The sequence below is a fragment of the Giraffa tippelskirchi genome, chromosome 5, assembly GCF_054371585.1.
Source record: "Giraffa tippelskirchi isolate mGirTip1 chromosome 5, T2T-mGirTip1v1.2.pri, whole genome shotgun sequence".
NCBI classification, from domain to species: domain Eukaryota; kingdom Metazoa; phylum Chordata; class Mammalia; order Artiodactyla; family Giraffidae; genus Giraffa; species Giraffa tippelskirchi.
Window position 1 is genome coordinate 101,997,592 of NC_137279.1, and position 23,006 is coordinate 102,020,597.

Here is a 23,006-nt window from a genome sequence, read left to right on the forward strand (position 1 = left end):
GCTAGGACAGCCCTTAACCCTCAGCTTTTGCACCTGAATAAGAAACACTGGAACTGAAGGAAAAGGCCTTCATTACTAAAATAAGATAAGACCCTGGGTCATAGGTAGGAGTGCTGCACTCACCTGAGTCATGACTCCCCACAGCCTCTGATAGGCAGAACTTTGCTAATGTGCAGGGGACTTGCAGGAACTCCCTGGAGCTGGCATTAGGTGGAGGACAGTAAATGGCTCCCTAAAGGGACTTTGGGGGAAAGGAGATACAGAAGCCAGGTTTTCAAAATACATAGGGCATGAGATGGACAGGTATTCAGACCTCTCCAGTTTACTCACATGATTCCTTCTCCATATTAGTAAAAGCCCAGAAAAATGAGCTGAGTTGAAATCTGAGGCCAGGGAATGTAGGACAGCATTGTACTGAATTAACTTTGGGCCACGTTTATGAAGACCCAGGGAGATACATGCGAATAAAGATAATCATTGCTTCAGACAATGCAATTGAGAAAGCCAATTATTTATATGCGAGTAACAGAGAAAGACCAAAACATCTTTAGGGCCAGTGGAGAGAAGTCCATGTTGGATTAGAAGGAGAAAATAAAAAGACTGGTGTGAAATAGTGTAGGTGGTCTAGTGTGTAGTTCTAAATCATGCTGTTGTAAAATGAAAACGGGTTGAGTTTTGAGGTAACATGGATGCCTACACCCAATCCATTGAAATTCTGATTTTAAAGTTCTGGGGATGAGCTTTGGATATCAAAGCTCTGCTAATATGCCTCAAGGATTAGAAGGACTGTGGATCTGATAGGATATAAGGAACCAATATGGCAGTGGCCTATGAGTGGCTGCTTCCTCAAAAAGCTGAATAGTAACAAGTAAGGGAATTTGCATTTTTCTCTCAACAGAACTGTTTTGTAGAGCCTGGAGAAGAGAAAAGAGAAAAAAAGAGACGTAGATAGTTAAGTTAGATATATAATCTCTCTGTTTGGATTCAAGTTTCTCACAATTTTTATAGTAAAAGATACAATAAAACAAAGAAAAAAACATTACATAGACCCCAAAGTATAAAATCAACCCCCACCTTGCCACAAGAATAAAATTTAGTGTTTCCTTTTCTACTGTTAAAATGCCACATGCAGTTAGCTATTCACTAAACTTGTTTCACAGACTACTAACTGGCTCAGAACAGCAGATTCGACAAGTTATTTTTCATGGAATCTATCCTTTATGCAAAAGCCCCATAATGAATATTAGGCCTTATCCTGCTATATTGATCCTTTGACATGCCCTTCTGTCAGTTCAGTTAAGTTGCTCAGTTCTGTCCAAATCTTTGCCACCCCATGGACTGCAGCATGCCAGGCTTCACTGTTCATCACCAACACCCAGAACTTGCTCACATTCGTGTCCATGGAGTCGATGATGCCATCCAACCATCTCTTCCTCTCTTGTCCCGTTCTCCTCCTGCCTTCAGTCTTTCCCAGCATCAGGGTCTTTTCTAAGGAGTCAACTCTTCACATCAGGTGGCCAAAGTATTGAAGCTTCGGCATCCGCATCAGTCCTTCCAATGAATATTCAGGACTGATCTCCTTTAGGATGGACTGGTTGGATCTGCTTACAGTCCAAGGGACTCTCAAGAGTCTTCTCCAACACCATAGTTGAAAAGCATTAATTCTTCAGCACTCAGCTTTCTTTATGGTCCAACTCTCGCATCCATACATGACTACTGGAAAAACCGTAGCTTTGGCTAGATGGACCTTTGTTGGCAAAGTCATGTCTCTGCTTTTTAATATGCTGTCTCAGTTTCTCATAACTTTTCTACCAAGGAGTAAGCGTCTTTTAATTTCGTGGCTGCAGTCACCATCTGCCGTGATTTTGGAGCCCAAGAAAATTACATCTGTCTCTGTTTCCATTGTTTCCCCATGTCTTTGCCATGAAGTGATGGGACCAGATGCCATGATCTTCTTTTTCTTGAATGCATAGTTTTAAGCCACCCTTTTCACTCTTCACTCACTTTCATCAAGAGGCTCTGTAGTTCCTCTTCGCTCTCTGCTAAAAGGGTGGTGTCATCTGCATATCCCAGGTTATTGATATTTCTCGCGGCAGTCTTGATTCCAGCTGTGCTTCATCCAGCCCAGCATTTCGCATGGTGCACTCTGGGTATAAGTTAAATAATCAAGGTGACAATATACAGCCTTGACATACTCCTTTCTCAGTTTGGAATCAGTCCATGTTCCATGTCCCGTTCTAGTGATGCTTCTTGACCTGCATACGGGTTTCTCAGGAGGCAGGTAACGTGGTCTGGTATTCTCATCTCTTTACGAATTTTCCATAGTTTGTTGTGATCCACACAGTCAAAGGCTTTGGCCTAGTCGATAAAGCAGAAGTAGATGTTTTCCTGGATGTTTTTCTATACACCAGCATAAAATACTAGTAGAGACTCTTTCTTTGAGAAAAGTTTGAGGAAAAGTTGATGAGAATTTAGGATAACTAAACTGAACCCTCTTTCACTTCAGAGTTTTATTTGTGTAGATGTCAAGGATATTCCTAGAAATGCCTTAAGGAAGATCCAGCATGAAATCACCTCCATAGCATTTTGGTGTCCATGGGATGCAAATGGGTTGAGACACAGTGACACTCCCTGCTCTCTTTTCGCTAATTTTATTTTGAGTTTCCCCTTTCCATTCATTCATTCCTCAGTCATTCCTTTCCATTCATTCCTCAGTCTCTTTGGAGCTGGATTTCCCTGGAAAGCCTTATTCCTGCCCAGGAGGATGACCAAACAGCCTCTATTAACTGTTGACTCCTCCAGATGGGAGCTTTTCCCCTTCTCCTCTCCCTTCCCGCAAATATATAGGAAGGGCCTGTGGCCTGGGTTGTCAGTAACAAGTCATGTGGTTTTGGATAGTCCTTAGACCCTTGAAAACCTAGCTCCTCCTCTGTAAATTATGAAACTGGACTTGGATACATTCTGAGGTCCCTATTGGTGCTCACATTCCAGGAGTCTCCGGTAGCCTGCTTCTCCTCCTCAGAAGGCGGGGCTGCAGAGGTAAGAAGAGGGTGTCTTTCTCAATTGAGGATCCTCTGCTCCCATAGCAGTCTGTTTCTAATTGTGTTTGAGGGATGCTCAGCACATCCATCCCTGAACGTGTGGGAAAGCATACAGATGAAGGGGATTCAAGAGTGAAATGACCGTTGAGTATTGAGTGGTAGGGATCCAGATGAGGCTCTGAAGAAGCTCTGAGCTGAGATATCCCCAAGCACAGGTGGGGTGAGGACAAGGGTCCTTAGATGCTGCACCACAGGCTAGGTGAAAGTTCAGGGAGGTATTCCTTCGAAATCATGGACCTCACTTTCCTCTCCAGCCAGCCTGTGGCTCTCCCTTCAGCTCGTCCTGTCAACAGGAGCTCTGTCTGCCCCTGGCCCCAGTCACCATGTTGCCATCCCTCCAGGCTCAGCAGGATCTAACAAAGACTCACATTTCTTCTCTCTGTCTGTCTTTCACAGATACCAATTACGTTAGGAACTAAGAAAAGATATCGTCAATTTGAGAAACCACACTATAATATGTACCTTTTCCATTTGATGAAAAAAAAACTCAACCACAGCAACTCAATTTCAACCTCAGCAACGCCAGAGGGATCCTTTCCTGAGAACGAACGTCCCAACCAACGACCACTCTCCACACTCCAAGGGACAGAATTGATGGGAGTAATCCCAGTCATCAGCCTCCGCATGTAATCCTCAGTAAGGTGATCGATGCTTTGATGGACACACAGTTTGGAAAGACCTTAACTCTTGCTCTTCTAAATATTCATCCTCCACACACCAGCATGGGAACAATTAGAAGAAGACAACATATCAACCCGGTCATTCTTTGCCACCGGATGGACTGTGCTCAAAGCAGACAGCATTTACTATACATTGTTCTTGCTTCAAGTGTTTATCCTGTGTTTAATATTGAGGTAGATACCAGATAACTGCAGAATTTAGACTTTGAACCAGACAACTGGCCTGTCTTTTTTCAAACAAGTCGATGTTTGCCCCAAAAAGACAACCACAAAAAGGAGACGAGATGTTGTAGGTTCCAAAGGACTGAAAAGATTGTGTTCCTGTATTTCTTTAGTCCTTTGGAACCTCAAACATCTCCTCACCTTTTTGTAGTTGTCCTTGATGGTCGTGACATTGACTTGTTTGCAGAGGATTGGTCAGTTGTCTACTCAAAGGTCTACCTTTTGCAGTTGTCTGATCATTTCCTCATGATTAAATTCAGGTAAACCCTGTTTGCCAAGAACACATCTAGCACATGCTGTGTGCTTCCTAGCGCAGCCTGTTTGGAGGTTAAGAGTGTCCACTTTACCTGTCTCCACGATTATTATTTTAACATTGAACACTGTTATGCAGAGGCTGATAAGATCTGTTCATTGAAAAGGCAGATTTTGTGTCTGTAATGAGTAATTTGATTAGTGGGCTTTTGAGAGTGTATGAATATCGTATTCTATGGTGCTCCTTCTGTAAAAAGTTTACCATCCTTTATTGGTCCCTGATGTGTGTCAATTTCATATCTGTGGTATAGCCAGCATTGTGCTATGGAAAAGACAATCCCTACCCCTAACATATTATTAAAAATATTTTTGAGTTTCAACTTAAGCTCATGCTTTTTTAAAATTCAGTGTTATAATCCATTATTTTCTTAAATGTATTCTTAATTGGAGGCTAACTGCTTTAGAATGTTGCGTTGGTTTCTGCCATACAACAATGGGAATCAAACATAAGTATAAATATGTCCCCTCCTTCTTGAACCTCCTTCCCACCCCTCTCCCATCCACAGTCCACTATTAACATGATTGATTTTATTCATATAAATACTCTTGTTTCTCATGTGCCGTGCTGTGCTTAGTTACTCAGTTGTGTGCGACTCTTTGCAACCCCACGGACTGTAGCCCGCCAGGTTCCTGTGTCTATGGGGATTCTCCAGGCAAGAATACTGGAGTGGGTTGCCATGCTCTACTTCAGGGGATCTTTCCAACCCAGGGATCGAACCCAGGTGTCCACCATTTCAGGCAGATTCCACCAGGAAAGCCCAAGACTACTGGAGTGGGTATCCTGTCCTTTCTCCAGGGAATCCTACAAAACCAGGAATCGATCCGGGGTCTCCTGAATCGCAGGCAGATTCTTTACCAGCTGAGCTACCAGGGAAGCCCCTCTGTTTCTCCCTATTCAGTTTTGTATCTTAAACACCTCTCGCATCTTTTAATCTATGTTTACCATTTGTAGTAGATTGTATCTTCTGTGTTTCTTTCTCTGTTATTTTATTTTATTTGTGTATGCATATTTGTTTGTGTCTGTGTGTTTTGCTTGGGATTTGGAAGGCCTGGTAGCTAGTTAGTGCACTAAAATTTCTGACACGTTAGTCCTTTAGTATTTTGTCTCATTTCTAATATTTAAAACATTTTAAATGTTATCTATCAACATCAACTTTTTACTACCGTGAAGATCAAGGACATTGTTCTGCTTTTTCCTTCTGTCTTACCCTTTATATACTGTATTTTTCCTAGCTTTTTTTTTTTTAATGTGCTAATTGGTAGGATAGAGGTAGGAGCTGGAGGAGGGGCCCACTGGGTCCTTTCGACCCCCTGGTGGCACAAGATGGCTGTCCCACTCTGGGAGTACTAGCAGCCTCCCTGCAGAAGTTTGAGGGTGTACCTAGGCTGCCCCCAGGGCAGGGCCCACGACACAGTGGCTTAAATCTACAATCACATATATTCAGTGATGACCAGATGTACAAAACCCATAGTTTCCTGTCAATTCTTGATGAGCAGAGTTTGTCTTTAAAGATTTCTCATGATGGACTGAGGATTCCTTAAGTTTGATATGTTTAATACTTGTTTTCTGTTGCTTTAATACAGCACAGACAGCTTGGCTAAATATAAAGAACTTGTCCACAATGAGTTCTATTGACTTTTTTAAAAAAATAATGTTTACTTTATAAGTTCTGCTGAGATGCAGAATGTAAATTGATTTTTCTTCACTGAGGGCAAAGGGTGGTCTGGAGCTTCAGGACCATTTTTCTTTTTCAAAAAAAGTCTCTCAGCTCTACTAGGATAGGTCTTAGAACTGACCGTTCCAGGTCTATTTCCCCTAGGTCTCTATGACTTTCTCTCTGATCCTTTCTCACTATCTTTTGTTCATTTCTATTCTGTTTGATGCTTTCATTTTTCATGCAGTGTCCCTGATATGTTTCGATAAATATGTTCTCTATGTACCTTGTCATTTAGCCTTTTTTTTTCAAAGGATTTTCTTTACCTTCAATTTTTTAAATCTCTGCCAGTTCCAATTTCTCATTTCTTCTTTCCTGCGCACTTGTATCTCACGTTCTGTGTTTCTTACATAAAATACTGAAGTTTTTTCCATGTGTATGTATCTTTGAATGCTTTGTTCAGATCAATTCAAAATATGGATGCCATTTTACATTTTCCAATGTGTTTTGATTGATTTTGAGGCAATCTTTTCATTTGCTGAAATTTTTGACTCTCATTTTACACTTTTTTCTTCTGTCACCTTGGAAGAAATGTCTGCTCTATAGTTTTCATTTTCACATGACTAGGTTACCTGAATGAGAAACAGTTGTTCCAGGTCAGAAGGGATTAGTGCTGTGAGTGGCTTAGCTGATTTCTTTGTTCTAGGTCTGTCTTGTGCAATTACTCTAGCAGAGTTAAGGCTTGGGGGAAAGGCATGGTGTGTCTCTTGATTTGGGGATTCTGTTTCTTCCAGTAGGACCTTTAATTTCTGCCAGTTGCACCATTCTTTTTTCATCACCACGAGTGTCCAAAGGATGCTCCCTTCAGCTTGGTCTCACACCTGATCCCAGTAATTGTGCCTCCTCAAGATTGTCACCCTCTGGTTCTCTGCACTGTTGAACCCCTTCCTATCAATTCCCCAGTCACCAGAGCTAGAGCCAACCAGGTCTCAGACATCCCCCTGAGTTTATCCACATGCTCTTTCTGTGAGTTATTTTACCTGAGCTCTGTCGGGAGTCCTCCTCCGTGCCGTGCTCTGCCCTATGTGCAGGGTGTTTGTTGATCCCTCCGCTGCTGTGTGCCTCCCAGACCCAGCTGAATACAAACCAAGTCCTGTCCACAGTGTTCTCTGGTCCCTGGTTGTTTGGCGCAGGGTTTTGAATGGTGTCCTTGACTCTCTCTGTTAGTCCCTAGCCCTTGGAATTGTATGTTGAGAGATTCAGCTGCTATTATTCTAGGTGGACCTGTGTTCTCCTATCATTCTTTTTCAAATCTCAAATTTGAATAGTACACAAAATAGACACAACAGAACCCTCCCATCTTTGTCAAGCATGGTCTACAATTACCAGCTTATACTGTCGTACTACAATCCATGCACTTACCTTTTCCTGTCTTTTTAAAAGGAAATCTCAGACATCATGTTTCATCTATAATTATGTCTGCGTGTTTCCCCTAAATGAGAACTCTTTTTGAAAGTATATCATCACGGCATTATAATCATAAATTAATTCAAAATCTTTAATATCATGAAAGACTATTCAAATGTTCCATTGTCTACCATGCAGCATTTTTTCAGCTTATTTGATCACATAGGTTTTTTTTTTTTTTAATTTCTTTCTTTCTTTATGGCCGCCCTGGGTCTTCATAGCGTGGCGCAGGGTTTGTCTAGCTGTGGAGAGGGGGAGCCACTCTCTTGTTGTGGTTTGCCGGTTTCTTGGGCTTCAGGAGTTGCTGCCCATGTGCTCAGTTGTTGCGGCTTGTGGGCTTCGTTGCCCCACAGCATGTGGGATCTTCCTGGACCAGGGATCAAACCCGTGTCCTCCGCACTGCTAGGCAAATTCTTAACCAGGGAAGCCCCCCTCCTCCATTATTGTTTCTACGTTAGTATTCTTTTTTGGAGGCAAATAAAGTCCACAAAGTATAATCACTAAGATAAAGCATTTAAGTCTCTTACATGTATGCTTACCTTCAATTTCTTCTTTCCTTCCTCCCTTCCTTGCTCTCTCTCTCACTCACTCTCCATCTCTCTTGGTCTATTGCTGTCCTCATTTCCGCTTTAACTCATTCATTTGTTGAAGAAACGGACTTGGTTTTTCTGTAGCATTCCCACAGTCTAAATTGTATACTAGGTACTTTAATAAATGTTTCTCTCCTTCATTCTTCCTTTTTGGTGGTAGAATATAGAGCAGTGCTGTAATGTAACAAAGATGCAAGTCACACACGTAGTTTAAAATTTTCTAGCAACCACATTGACAACTAAAAAGTATAAGAACACAATAATGGAAAAATAATCTCCTACATAGCTGATAATGCTATATATACTTTAAAGGAAATATGGGGCTTCCCAAGAACTCGCCTACCAATGCCGGAGACACAAGAAACGCAGATTCAATCCCTGGGTCACGAAGATCCTCTGGAATAGAAAATGGGAACCCACTCCAGTATTCTAGCCTGGGACATCCCATGGACAGAGGAGCCTGGCGAGATATGATCCATGGGCCCAAAACAGTTGGATAAGACTGAGCGACTGAGCGCACACACAAAGGAAATACAATTCTACCAATGTTTTCAAGTTGTGTTTAATAGAAAAATATTGTGCATGTCTCCAACTTTTAAGGTTACACTCACATGAATTATAAATTAAAATCCAGGTCCTCCGTCCTACTCCTTTGTAACTATTTGACAGCCATATGTCTAGTGGTCCCTAGTTTGGACCTGTAGATGCAGAGACTGATGAGATTCACACTTGCAGTCCTAGCAAGACTTCTTCAGAAGTGGTGTGCACTCTCTGAGGAGGAGGCCCATCAAGTTCTGTGTGTTTCTTCAAATAGTATTACCAGTCCTTTCAGTTCAAGACTTCTCAATCCATTAACTGATTATGTGGCACTAAGTGGTGATATTGCATCATCATGTAGTATTTAACTGGAATACTTGCATGAAAAGAAACTTCTCCTAAAGACCAAATACTATGTAGTTACTTAGTGGTAGCTTCTGTAAAGAAAACTGCAGCTTAATGAGCATTTCCCCAAGAATCCTCTGTGGTCACCGATTCCTTTATTTCTTTTTTACCCCTGTGTGCTAATATGAATTCAAACTTGCAAACACCGTGAAGTAGTTCAATTCATTGCAATATAGCTCTTACCAATACTCCAATTATCTCTCTTTTGGCAGTGAACGTGACTTTAAGCTGGCTCCTCAATTCTTTTGAAAAGTTTCTAATAGTATTTGAGACCTTTCTTGATAACAGTATGAAGAGGTGCTTCTCTTTTATCCTGAAGATTTTCTGCTCCTCACCTGGACTCAGTCATTTTTCTAAGAATCTCTGGTTTCTGTTTGTGCAAAATGTTATTCCCAAATCCAATTGTAACCTTAAGATGCTTACTGGATTTGGTTGATTTCTAGGCGTTTGCAGTGGACAGAGCTAGGAAATACATACTCATCTTTGTATGAATGTACATACTCAAATTCAGAACGTCAGGCTTTACTGAATGTTTATCTTTCATCTGACTCTTTTCCATACACCAGTGTTTTTGTGTTTAAGGGCACTGGGAGTAAAGGAAATACAAGATTTCATACCATCTCCTTTGCTTATCCCCACATCATTTGGAATAAGAAAAATTTATAAAAAAAAAAAAAAGAATAAATACCAACAATGCCAATAATAACACAATTAAGGAAAGAGTTTGTTTTTGAAATTTTGTAACTGTTCCAGGGTACGTATAAATTATTGTTTTATAGTTCTCATCCATATGGTTGTTCCACAAAAGTTACATCGTGTTTCCAATGTCTAGAAGTGACATTTAAAACATCAATTTTATAATGATAGAAAGTGAATGCTGTTTCCAACTCAAATCTAACTAAATAGTCTGTATTCACTATTCTAGCCCTATAAGGTCTGCAAATGTCTCAAAGGCCTGGGTGGAACTGGGTGAGCGACCCCTGATCTCAGACGCTGGAATACACTGCCCAGACTCTTCTTCCTGGCTGAGTTTGGGATGAAAGGCCAAGATTTCCTGGAGTCAAGGTTCAAGTCTTAGCCTAACAGCGGTTTTTCCTGTCCAAAGGAGACTTAAGAGCGAGAAGTTCTGGAACAGGATCAATCAAAACTGCGAATAATAGGGTACCTGAATAAAATATAGTACTTCCCATTCAGGTCTGGAACCCCGCCCAGAAAGCTGTCACCCTGGCTGGTCAATGACATCACAGCCCCCGGACCATTATTCACAGGGCCAAGACGTGCGGTCCGAAGCCCCCTCGTGGGGCAGGACTCAGTGGGCGCAGCTTCTGCCTTTTACCCTAAGACCCAGGGTGACCCGACAGGGGGTGGCAGTGGTTCGGTCGCCGCGCCCTCTGTTGGCGGGGCCGGGCCTCCGAGGACCATTGAGCGGCAGAGCCGCAGGGTCCTGCGGGGACGCCAGGGGCTGGTCCCCCGCCCCGCCCCCTCCATTGTCCACAGGTCTGCGCCTCTCAGAGCAGCAGGTCTCAGATCTCGACTGCTGAGGGGGAGGTGGCAGATCACGGGGGCCCAGGGCCTCCTTCGCGGGACCTAGGCGTTCTGGTCCCGAGAGCAGAACGAGTTGGGAGAGGGCGGGGGCCGGGCCTCCGAGGACCATTGAGCGGCAGAGCCGCAGGGTCCTGCGGGGACGCCAGGGGCTGGTCCCCCGCCCCGCCCCCTCCATTGTCCACAGGTCTGCGCCTCTCAGAGCAGCAGGTCTCAGATCTCGACTGCTGAGGGGGAGGTGGCAGATCACGGGGGCCCAGGGCCTCCTTCGCGGGACCTAGGCGTCCTGGTCCCGAGAGCAGAACGAGTTGGGCGCTGGGGCGGAAGAGTAGGTCCACTCAGCGCGCATCTGAAGCGCGAGTTCGCTTTCAGGGGGAGACTGAGTTCCGGCTGCGCCAGTAAAAGACTCTGCGTGCGGCCTAAAGAGAAAGGTCCCAGCGAGACTCGAACTCGGATCGCTGGAGTCAGAGTCCAAAGTGCTGACCACTACACCGTGGAAACACGACCTTCTCGCTCTCCCGCCGCTGAGCCGTGTGGCTCTCAGCCGCGCGGTCCCAGGACCTCCTCCCTCCCGGCGCTCTCGTCACTCCGCCGCCTGCCGCTTCCTCCACGACGCCAGGGGGCGCCTGACTCGCCGGCCGGCGGCCGTCTCTACAGCTTTGGACATGGTGGAATGGGAGGAGACCCATTCCGGGTGAGCGACGGGGAGGGGCTTTTAGGCCTCCCCCAAATGCATCTGCTCTGCCGGCATTTCTAGAGTTTTCTGCCCTGAGGTAAAATTCCCGCCAGGAAATAAGAAAGTCCCTTCCCTCTTTGCAAGTGTCCTCTTCCCGCTGCCCTGAGAACTCTGCACGTCCTCAGAAGAGCCTTTGAGGCTTCGTGGGATGTCCCATGCCTGGTACCCCAGGTCCAAGGGTAGACTCGCGGGCCACCACCGGCTTTGTGAGGAGACATGACCTTTGCTCTGGTCGGAACCAGACCAGAAGCCAGGGATCCGCCTTCCCAAACCGTTGCACCATGCCGGTGGAGGAACTGCGAGCCCAAATGAGTTAGGCACAAAGAACGGTTTACAGCAGTAACAGGACTGTTCAAATGTGCCAAATTCTGTAAGCGTTGAGCGGTGCAAAGTATGGGTCTGTTTTGTTGTTCAGCCGCTCTGTCGTGTCCGACTCATTTCGACCCCACGGACTGCAGAACGCCAGGCTTCCCCGCCCTTCACCACCTCCCAGACCTTACTCAAACTTATGTCCACTGAATTGGTAATGCCATCCAACCCTCTCATCCTCTGTTGTCCTCTTCTCCTCTTGCCTTCAACCTTTCCCAGCACCAGGGTCTTTTCTAGTGAGTTGGCCCTTCGCACCAGGTAGCCAAATTATTGGAGATTCAGCTTCAGCATCAGTCCTTCTAATGAATATTCAGGACTGATTTCCTTTAGGATTGACTGGTTTGATCTTGCAGTCCAAGAGTCTCCTCCAACACTCCAGTTCAAAAGCATGAATTCTTTGCGCTCAGCCTTCTTTGCACCAGCCTTCCCTGGTGGCTCAGAGGGTAAAGCATCTGCCTGCAATGCAGGAGACCTGGGTTTGATCCCCAAGTCGGGAAGATCCCCTGGAGAAGGAAATGGCAACCCATTCCAGTACTCTTGCTTCAGAGGAGCCTGGTAGGCTACAGCCTGTGGAATGGCAGAGTCGCACAGGAGTGAGCAACTTCATTTCTTCTTTATGATTCAACTCACATCCATCCATGACCACTGGAAAAACTATAGCTTCGACTAGAGGGACGTTTCTTGGCAAATTAATGTCTCTGCTTTCTAATACACTGTCTAGGTTTGCAGTAGCTTTTCTTCCAAGGAGCTAGCGTCTTTTAATTTCATGGCTGCAGTCACCCTCTGCAGTGACTTTGGAGCCTAAGTAAAGAAGTCTGTCACTGTTTCCCTCGTTTCCTCCACCTGTCACCAACTGATTTGAAAAGACCCTGATGCAGGGAAAGATTGAGGGCAGGAGGAGCAGGGGACGACAGAGGATGAGATGCTTGGATGGCATCACCGAATCTATGGACATGGGTTTGGGTGGACTCTGGGAGTTGGTGGTGGACAGGGCGGCTTGGCGTTCACGGGGTCGCAAAGAGTTGGACACCACTGAGCGAATGAACTGAACTGAACTGATGGGACCAGATATCGTGATTTTTGTCTTTTGCATGTTGAGGTTTAAGCCAACTGTTTTCACTCTCGCTTTTTCTGCTTTCTGCCATAAGGATGGTGTCATCCGCATACCCAGTCTTGTACTTTATATGATGTACTCTGCACGTAAATAGGCTGACAAGATACAACCTTTGAGGTACCTCCTGGACTCATTGGAAAGGACCCTGATGCTTGGAAGGAAGGTTATGACCAACCTAGATAGCATATTGAAAAGCAGAGACATTACTCTTCCAACAAAGGTCCGTCTAGTCAAGGCTATGGTTTTTCCAGTGGTCACGTATGGATGTGAGAGTTGGACGGTGAAGAAAGCTGAGCGCCGCAGAATTGATGCTTGTGAACTGTGGTGTTGGAGAAGACTCTTGAGAGTCCCTTGGACTGCAAGAAGATCCGCCCAGTCCATCCTAAAGATCAGTCCTGGGTGTTCATTGGAAGGACTGATGTTGAAGCCGAAAATCCAATACTTTGGTCACCTCGTGCGACGAGTTGACTCATTGGAAAAGAGCCTAACGCTGGGAAGGATTGGGCGCAGGAGAAGAAGGGGACGAGAGAGAATGAGATGGTTGGATGGCATCAGCGACTCGGTGGACACGGGTTTGGGTAAACTCCGGGAGCTGGTGAGGGAAGGGAGGCCTGGCGTGCTGCAATTCATGAGGTCCCAAAGAGTCGGACACGACTGAGTGACTGAACTGAACTGATGCTGGGAAACATTGAAGGTGGAAAGAAGAGAACGACGGAAGCTGGGATGGTTCGAGACCCTCAGACACACAAGAACTAAATTAAGCTGGAATCGAGACCATCAGACACAGAAGAACTAAATTAAGCTGGAGGGAAGAGTGCCTGCACTGCTCAGCTGAACACTGCCACCTCGCGGACTGTAGCCTACAAGGCTCTCCCTTCCGTTCTTGAGCTTTCCCAAAGTACGGCATTGGAGCGAAATGCCATTTTTTATTCTAGAAAAATTTTTCCGAGGGTCTTCTGTATTACCGAGAGATGGTTTACTATCGCCTGAGCCCCGAAAAAAACACGCTCAAGTAGAAATCACTTCTATCGTTAAGACCGCAGTTACCAAGAGAAGGCGCGCACGCAGTCCCCCACTACCACAAATTACGCAGTCGCCTTTCCCCCCATTCGGGGAAATCGCAGAGGTCAACACACCCGCCGTAGAATGGGTGACTCTCGCTCTGGGAGAACCACCTTCGCGATCGTGCTATCTTCTCTGCCAGCTAAGTATGGAAAGTCTTGGCCGGCCGCCCGTACAGCCTCACACCCGTACACTTTCGCACACGCTCACTTTGCTATTGCCGCCATCTCTTCCGCCACCCTCCGCACCCCATCGTTTCTCGCGCCTCTCAGGCACTCCTAACAACTCTTCTAATAAAATTCAAGAGTATCTCGGAAAAACTTCCCACAACCGGCAAAATGGCAGGCCGGGAACTGTACCGCTTCCGCTGCAAATTTACATAAGCCCACCCCATTCAGGACCTGTAAGGCGGTTCCTCTCCTCCAACCCACGCCCTGTCCCAGGCCCCTCATCTCCCCTCCCACCCCTGCTGAGAGGACCAATGGGCAAGCCGGCTGCTGAAGGAGAAGGGACGTCATGATTCCCCACAGCTTAGGGAGCCCAGAAATCAGTGGAAACAGACCCTTTCTTCTTTAGTTGAGATGGAGGGGAATTTAGCCAGCCTCTTTGTATTCTTAACCTTTGTTCTGGGTGACACGCTGAGAATAGTAATTCTGTGGCCCTCTGTTATGCTGATCCAATTTTGTTTTAAGAAATAATAAGTTGTAAAACAATGGATGTAAATATATATTTGTAGGAACAAAATAAAGCGTGAGTATGTGTTATGTGTGTAGGCATATAGAGTCAGGGTGCTAACTTTCAAAAATGCACAGCGTGAGAGTTGTGAGTTCAAGTATTATTGGGGGCAAAATGAGGAGCTCAGGAGGCAGCATCTCAGATAGCTCTGAGAACTTGCTCCACAAAGGCAGGGGCGAAGGTCAGTGTATGTGTGATCTTGGTGAAGGGAGAGGACATGCATTCAAGTGCAGATGTTTTGCAGAAGGTTACTGCTAGTCGTGAGGATCGCATGTCACCGTGAAGGATTTTTGTGCTTTTCTAGGTACTAGGAGATATTTGGGTCATAAAATCGGCTCCTGAAAATACATCACTATCTGAAGACTTGTTCTGCCAGTTTTTCCCACAGCACAGAGTGGGCTCCTTTCGGCTCTCCACCCTGAACTCCTTTCAGGGGGTGTTGAAAATCAACAGCTGCAGCATTAAACCTTGTAAAGGTAGATGGCAAGTGGCAGTTTGTAGCTGCCAAGAGTTAGATCTCAAAGTTCTACTTGGTGCATTTTCTGTGCACCTTCTGACTTCATCCTCATGGTCTCCCAGGGGCCATGTTTTTCCTTTTCTCACCATACAGAATACAAAAGTGGAAGATTCTGAAAAAGAAGCTGATGACCCAAATAAGGGATAGAAAGATGACGTGTTTGCTTAAAGAATGAGGTTTGTTTGTTTTCTCTTACTGGGTAAGAGTGGGTTAGACCTGAGGGCAGGGAGTGGGAAGGCTGGAGAAGGCAACCAGCTTGCCTTTCAGACCAGAGACCAAGGAGTGGAGGAACTTGATCCTTGAAGTGCATTTGGCTTCAGGGGGAAGGGGACTAGCCTGGAGGGAGAATCTTGAACTCGGCACCCAGGTCACTTGCAGGAAGAACTGGCCTTTCTTTGAACAGCTGACACGACTCGTCCTGCACACTGACTTTAAGTATTCTTTACCCACCGCTGTCCACTGTAGGAGTTTCCTATTGCTACTTAATATGTTCCTACACACTTAGCGGCTTAAAACAACACACATTCATTATTTTCTGACTCTGGAGATCAGAAATCCAAGATGCATCTCCCTGGGCAGAAATCAAAGTGACAGTTGGGTTGTGGTGATTCTTCCTGGAGAATCTTTCTTTGCCTTGTCCAGCCTCTAGAAGATGCCTACATTCTACTCTCCTAGGCCCCTTTGATCTTCAAAGCTAGTTACAGCTGATCACGTTCTTCTCACAACACATTATTCTGACACCAAGTCTCCTTCTTTTGTCTATATGAACCTTTGTGTTTCCATGGAGCCCCCATCTCAAGATGCTTAATTTAATCACACCAACAAAGTCTCTTTTGCCATGTCAAGTAACATAATCACAAACTCCAGGGGCCCAGTTGTGGACATCTTTGGGGAAGCATTAGTCTACCACCACAGCCAGGCTCCAGAGTGAACACATTTCTGCAAGCATATCAGTCAGTGGTGGCTGCTCCATTCTGAAAGTGATCCAGGTGAAAGCAAGTCAGTCCACTGTTTCTGAGGGTCAGCAGTCAACAGCTGGGCCCTGTACTGAGGCATGTGAGTCAGAGAGAGAGAAGGAACATGTCTGTGGGGAGAGGAATCTGAGGACCCAGTGCCTGGGCAGTTCCCAGGGATCAGAGCTGAGAGCTGCAAATGCCTTCATGGGGGGAGGAGGCTGGGGAGGGTGTTAGGAGCTGAGTATATGTGTTTCCCTCCCCTCACCCCCCACACATTCATATCTTGGACACTAATCCCCAGTGAAGCTGTATCTAGGGAAGGAACTTTGAAGGATGTAATGAAATTTAAATGAGATCATAGCTTTGGGGCCCTGATCTGATAGGATGTATCCTTAAATGAAGTGATAGCAGAGAGCTTGGGCCCCTGCCCTACCCCAGCTCAAGCAACAAGGAAAGACCTTGTGAGGACCCAGCCAGGCCAGGACTATCTGCAAGCCAGGAAGGGAGCTTGCACCAGAAACTGAATTGCTGAGAAGTTCCAACCATGATCTTGGACTTCTCAGAACTGTGAGAAAACAGATTTCGGGTCAAGCCACCCAATCCATAGCATTTTTTCTTGAAGCCCAAGCTGACTAATATAGGAGGTCAATTAGTCATTGACCTAAGCAGCTTCTCCTACCTAGCCCTTTTTGGGATCTGCCCCAGTCTTGTTGATTCCCAGTAATTAGCACTCACCACCTGCTTTGCCTTTTAAAGCCTTATCCATGAGTTTCAAACAAGCAGTCATCACCCGGTTTGAGATTTCATAGCATATTTGGACATGACTGAGCACCTAAGCACAGCACGCAGCACAGCATAATTTGCTACATGCAGCAATGGCCTGCAACAAGGATCTTGGAGTTTCTTTTGAATGAGTTTGACATCTTCAAAAATAACAACCCAGAATGGCCTGGGACAGCTGGTCATTCTGCGGGGTGACCCAATACCCCATGTGGCCTGCATTTCCTCTTCTACCGGATGATTTCTATGCTCTGGACTCTCCACAACCGTAGACAAGGGTTTGGGTGCTGATGAAGAATCTGTGCCTAATTCTGCGGAGGCTCGGGGGAAAAAGGAAAGAACTCCCAGAATCTGGGGGTGGGAGGGGGCGGGGGCTGAGAGGCTGCTCTTCTGTGAATAAAGAAGATTGGAGGATGTGAGAGCAGCTGGGGTGTGTGCGTGTGTGTGTGTGTGTGTGTGTGTGGATGCCCACTGTGTGTGTCCAGGATAAACTCAAGGGAAGTTCAAGAGAGGGCAGCTGCCATTCTGGGACCAGAGACTAGAGCACCTTGGCATTCAAGCTCTGCTCATCCTCCTCCTTATTCTGCCTCTGTTTTCCCTTCTCCGCCCTGTCCTCACTAGCACCTCACCAGTGTTTTATTGTTCTCACTCCTCCTCCCTCTTGCTGCTCCTCTTGGATCACTCCCACTACCATATCCCCCTCCCACTCCCACACAAAGCAGGCCAGCAAAGGAGAGGGCTGAGCAGTCTGAGAGGAAGATGAGGGAATCTTTTCCACCAGGCCGAGAAGCACAAATACATTTCTTTCTGGTTAGATTCTTGTCTGGAGGGGACGGAGTAAGATGGCTCCACCTCCCCAGGCAACTAAGGCAGCACAGGCCTTAGGTCAACCCCAGGGATAGGTGACCAAAAGTCAGGAGCTCTGGACGTGGATGGAGCACGTCTGGTTCTCAAGATCCCAGACAACTTAAAATGTTGGTGCCACCTTCTTTATAAGGCAAGTTCCACGGAAGGACCACATTTACCATCCTGGCTTTGTTTATGTAAGGGTGCATAGGTGCGTGTTCCTGTCTGACTCTTTTCTACCCCATGGACTGTAGCCCGCCAGGCTCGTTTGTCCATAGGACTCTCCAGGCAAGAATATGGGATTGGTTTGTTATTTCTTCCTCCAGGGGATCTTCCCAACCCAGGTATTGAACCTGTGCCTCCTACCCTGCATTGGCAGAAACCTGAGAATGTTCATAGTCCTCGTGTTCCTCCCTTTCCTGGATCTTTACCACTGAGCCACCAGGGAAGCCCTGGTAGTTTAGTAGTTCTGCCTTCTCCCTTTTCTATGGGTTTGTTATCTTCCCAAGCAGTGACCTTTCCTCTCACATCTCTTGCTTGAGGAGGCTAATTTAGAAATATCTCTTTGGTGTCTTTTTCCTTTTCCATAAACATTCTTTCATTCTGGACTTAATCCTTTTGAACCATATTCTGAATCTTCTATGATTATTCAGTAAGTATTTGTAAATAAAAATTGTTAATGTTGATCTGTTGACTCAACCAATCAACACTTAGGTTGGATCCAAACCCCACTCCATCCGCACAGGAAATGAGGCTCAGCAGTGGGTGCCCTGTGGACAGTCTTGGGGAAACTGAAGGAAATTTTGCTGGCACCTCCAGACAAAATTGTAAGGTCAAGTCATTCAAAATGACCGTTCTCTTGCTATCTATTCATTCTCCTTCACCAGCCATTCCTTCACCCACATGACTATCCAATCCCCTTAATTATCAGTTCAATTCAGTCCAGTTGCTCAGGTATGCGTGACTCTTTGTGACCTCATTGACTATAGCACGCCAGGCCTCCCTGCCATCACCAACTCCTGGAGTTTACTCAAACTCATGTCCATTGAGATGGTGATGCCATCCAACCATCTCATCCTCCAAAATCCCCTGCTCCTCCCACCTTCAATCTTTCAAACATCAGGATTTTTTCAAATGAGCTAGTTCTTCAAATCAGGCGGCCAAAGTATTGAAGTTTCGGCTTCAGCATCACTCCTTCCAATGAATATTCAGGACTGACGTACGTTAGGATGGACTGGTTGGAACTCCTTGCAGTCCAAGGGACACTCAAGAGTCCTCTCCAAAAGCACAGTTCAAAACCATAAATTCCTTACCACTCATCTCTCTTTATAGTCCAAGTCTCACATGCATACATGACTACTGGAAAAACCATAGCTTTGACTAGATGGACCTTTGTGGGCAAAGTAATGTCTCTGTTTTATACTATGCGGCCTAGGTTGGTCATAACTTTTCTTCCAAGGAGCAAGTGTCTTTTAATTTCATGGCTGCAGTCACCATCTGCAGTGATTTGGAGCCCTAAAACTAAAGTCTGTCACTCTTTCCATGGTTTTCCCATCTATTTGCCATGAAGCGATGGGACCAGATGCCATGACCTTAGTTTTCTGAAGAGTGAGTTTTAAGCCACCTTTTCCACTCTCCTCTTTCACTTTCATCAAAAGGCTCTTTAGTTCTTCTTTGCTTTCTGCCATAAGGGTGGTGTCATCTGCATATCTGAGGTTATTGACATTTCTCCTGGCAATCTTAATTCCAGCTTGTGATTCATCCAGCCCAGCATTTCTCATGATGTACTCTGCAAATAAGTTAAATAAGCAGGGTGACAATATACAGGCTTGCCATACTGCTTTCCCGATTTGTAGCCCCTTAATTATACGGCTTAGTCAGTAACCAACTATGCGGTTGCCCCGACCCCAGCCTCTGGTTTCCCTGGTGACTGGTGAGCCAATCAGACATCGATGGTCCCTATACGTTGTAGTCTCCCCTCAATTCCGCCCTCGGCCCCAGCAGTGAAGATCGCTGCCTTGTTCTGCCAGCTGTTTGCTGAATACTGGGGCATGTCACTCTAGGACCCTTTGTTTAGGAATTATAAGATTCTCTATCCACTGAATGGTTGTTGTCTCTGTCACTGTCTATGGGCTGTGTTTCTTTGGTGTTGCACCTGGGCAATTACAGGCTTGCAGGCCTGCATAGTAGGCCTCACTCTACAAGTAGGAAGGAGGTGAGTGAGGAGATATGGAGCCAGCATTTCAGCATGGGAGGGACACAGGGAGCTTCAGCAAGTTCTGGAGAAACCTGAGAAGGTATGTCGGCCTCATGTTCTCCCTTTCCTGGGTGGAAACTAGCTGTGACTTGTGGTCAGGTAGGACAAGCACTGAATGGTGTCCAACTTGATAGCTAATGACTGAATATCTGCAAGTGGGTTGCACAGAAGTGGTGGATTTCCTAAAGCTTCTCCTCCCTGAAGCCTAGGAGTCTGAGGGTCCTTGGTTGGGGATTGTCAGGCAATAGCCCTTTCTAGAGTGAGAAAAGCTATGGGAGTTCTGGTTGGTGGGCTGAGTAGCTCTGTTCTCTCCACCTTCTCTCTTGGCTTCTCTAGTTGGTGATTGGTGTGGCCAGGGAGGAAAGGGATCTAGGAGTGCCCTCCTACCCCTGGAAATATGACTGGGCTGAGGCTGAAGCCTCTGGTTTTCTTCCCTAAGGACTCCGTTCTCATTGCAGAGCTGAGTTGTGGATTTCAGGCCTGGACTGTAGACGTTAGAGGCGAAGCCTGACCCGGGATGTGCAAGCAGGTAAGTGACCCATTTGGGCAACAGAGGCTCTCTGTTGGCTCATTCTCTGTCTCCAAAGACACTGTCCCAAACCAGCAGAAAACCCTGAGGACTCACCTCCTGGCCATAAAGCTTGGTAAGCCAAATACCTGGCTTTCCTGTGGCTCCTCCGCCTGGGTTCTTTGCATATGTTTCTCGTGCCCTGGGTGAGCTGTTCAGGAGGCTTTATTCCTAAATCGCAGCAGCTGCTGCTGCGGTGTTGGGAAGATAAGGGCATGTGAACGTTCTGGCCTCCAAATGTTAGCAGCCTGGGAGAGAGTGTGGGCAGGAAGGCCACCTCGGTGAGTGGTTGGGGGTGGCCCTGCAGACCTGGCTCCACCACGTGCCAATCACAGGACCAGGACACAGAAGTCAGTTCAGTTCAGTCGCTCAGTCGTGTCCGACTCTCTGCGACCCCATGAATTGCAGCACGCCAGGCCTCTCTGTCCATCACCAGCTCCCGGAGTCTACCCAAACCCATGTCCATCGAGTCGGTGATGCCATCCAACCATCTCATCCTCTGTCGTCCTCTTCTCCTCCTGCCCCCAATCCTACCCAGCATTAGGGTCTTCTCCAATGAGTCAACTCTTCGCATGAGGTGGCCAAAGTATTGGAGTTCCAGCTTCAACATCAGTCCTTCCAATGAACACCCAGGACTGATCTCCTTTAGGATGGATTGATTGGATCTCCTTGCAGTCCAAGGGACTCTCAAGAGTCTTCTCCAACACCACAGTTCAAAAGCATCAATTCTGCGGCGCTCAGCTTTCTTCACCGTCCAACTCTCACATCCATACTTGACCACTGGAAAAACCATAGCCTTGACGAGAGGGACCTTTGTTGGCAAAGTAATGTCTCTGCTTTTAAATACGCTATCTAGGTTGGCCACAACCTTCCTTCCAAGGAGTAAGCGTCTTTTAATTTCATGGCTGCGATCACCATCAGCAGTGATTTTGGAGCCCCCCAAAATAAAGTCTGACACTGTTTCCACTGTTTCCCCATCTATTTCCCATGAAGTGATGGGACCAGATGCCATGATCTTAGCTTTCTGAACGTTGAGCTTGAAGCCAACGTTTTCATTCTCCTCTTTCACTTTCATCAAGAGGCTCTTTGGTTCTTCTTCGCTTTCTTCCATAAGGGTGGTGTCATCTGCATATCTGAGGTTATTGATATTCCTCCCAGCAATCTTGATTCCAGCTTGTGTTTCTTCCAGCCCAGCGTTTCTCATGACGTACTCTGCACAGAAGTTAAATAAGCAGGGTGACAATATGCAGCCTTGACGTACTCCATTTCCTATTTGGAACCAGTCTGTGGTGCCATGTTCATTTCTAACTGTTGCTTCCTGACCTGCATACAGGTTTCTCAAGAGACAGATCAGATGGTCTGGTATTCCCATCTCTTTCAGAGTTTTCCACAGTTTCTTGTGATCCACACAGTCAAAGGCTTTGGCATAGTCAAGAAAGCAGAAATAGATGTTCTTCTGGAACTCTCTTGCTTTTTCGATGATCCAGCGGATGTTGGCAATTTGATGTCTGGTTCCTCTGCCTTTTCTAAAACCAGCTTGAACATCTGGAAGTTCACGGTTCATGTATTGCTGAAGCCTGGCTTGGAGAATTTTGAGCATTACTTTACTAGCATGTGAGATGAGTGCAATTGTGCGGTAGTTTGAGCATTCTTTGGCACTGCCTTTCTTTGGGATTGGAACGAAAACTGACCTTTTCCAGTCCTGTGGCCACTGCTGAGTTTTCCAAATTTGCTGGCATATCCAGTGCAGCACTTTCACAGCATCATCTTTCAGGATTTGAAACAGCTCAACTGGAATTCCATCACCTCCACTAGCTTTGTTCGTAGTGATGCTTTGTAAGGCCCACTTGACTTCACATTCCAGGATGTCTGGCTCTAGGTGAGTGATCACACCATCGTGATTATCTGGGTCGTGAAGATCTTTTTTGTACAGTTCTTCTGTGTATTCTTGCCACCTCTTCTTAAGATCTTCTGCTTCTCTTAGGTCCATACCATTTCTGTCCTTTATCGAGCCCATCTTTGCATGAAATGTTCCTTTGGTATCTCTAATTTTCTCGAAGAGATCTCTAGCCTTTCCCAATCTGTTGTTTTCCTCTATTTCTTTGCACTGGTTGCTGAGGAAGGCTTTCTTCTCTCTCCTTGCTATTCTTTGGAACTCTGAATTCAGATGGGAATATCTTTCCTTTTCTCCTTTGCTTTTCGCTTCTCTTCTCTTCCCAGCTATCTGTAAGGCCTCCTCAGACAGCCCTTTTGCTTTTTTGCATGTCTTTTCCATGGGGATGGTCTTGATCCCTGTCTCCTGTACAATGTCACGAACCTCTGTCCATAGTTCATCAAGCATTCTGTCTATCAGATCTAGTCCCTTAAATCTATTTGTCGCTTCTAGTGTATACTCATAAGGGATTTGATCTAGGTCATACCTGAATGGACTAGTGGTTTTCCCTACTTGCTTCAATTTAAGTCTGAAGCGAGGCGGCTGCGTCGGACGGCTCTGCGCAGAAGCGAGGCGCTGCGTCGGACGGCTCGGCGCGGAAGCGAGGCGCTGCGTCGGACGG

At 46.1% G+C, this 23,006-nt stretch overlaps 1 protein-coding gene, 1 long non-coding RNA gene and 1 other non-coding gene across 3 annotated transcripts in view; 1 reads left to right on the top strand and 2 right to left on the bottom strand.

Moving 5' to 3' along the window:
- Nucleotides 1–4,635, top strand: part of LOC145504748 (NBPF family member NBPF19-like) — a 363,203-nt gene extending 358,568 nt beyond the window's left edge. Inside the window, exon 130 of the mRNA XM_081486054.1 lies at nucleotides 3,498–4,635. The gene's annotated coding sequence lies outside the window, so the exon portion shown is untranslated. The remainder of the gene's footprint in view (nucleotides 1–3,497) is intronic.
- On the bottom strand, nucleotides 493–19,415 carry LOC145504778 (uncharacterized). Its single transcript, XR_014052477.1, has 3 exons — nucleotides 18,729–19,415; nucleotides 7,977–8,201; nucleotides 493–914 (listed from the first exon to the last, which is right to left on the bottom strand). It is a non-coding gene; the product is annotated as an uncharacterized LOC145504778 (long non-coding RNA).
- LOC145508177 (U1 spliceosomal RNA) lies at nucleotides 13,778–13,942 on the bottom strand. The gene has a single exon (XR_014055430.1). It is a non-coding gene; the product is annotated as a U1 spliceosomal RNA (small nuclear RNA).
- Nucleotides 19,416–23,006: the final 3,591 nt, after the last annotated feature.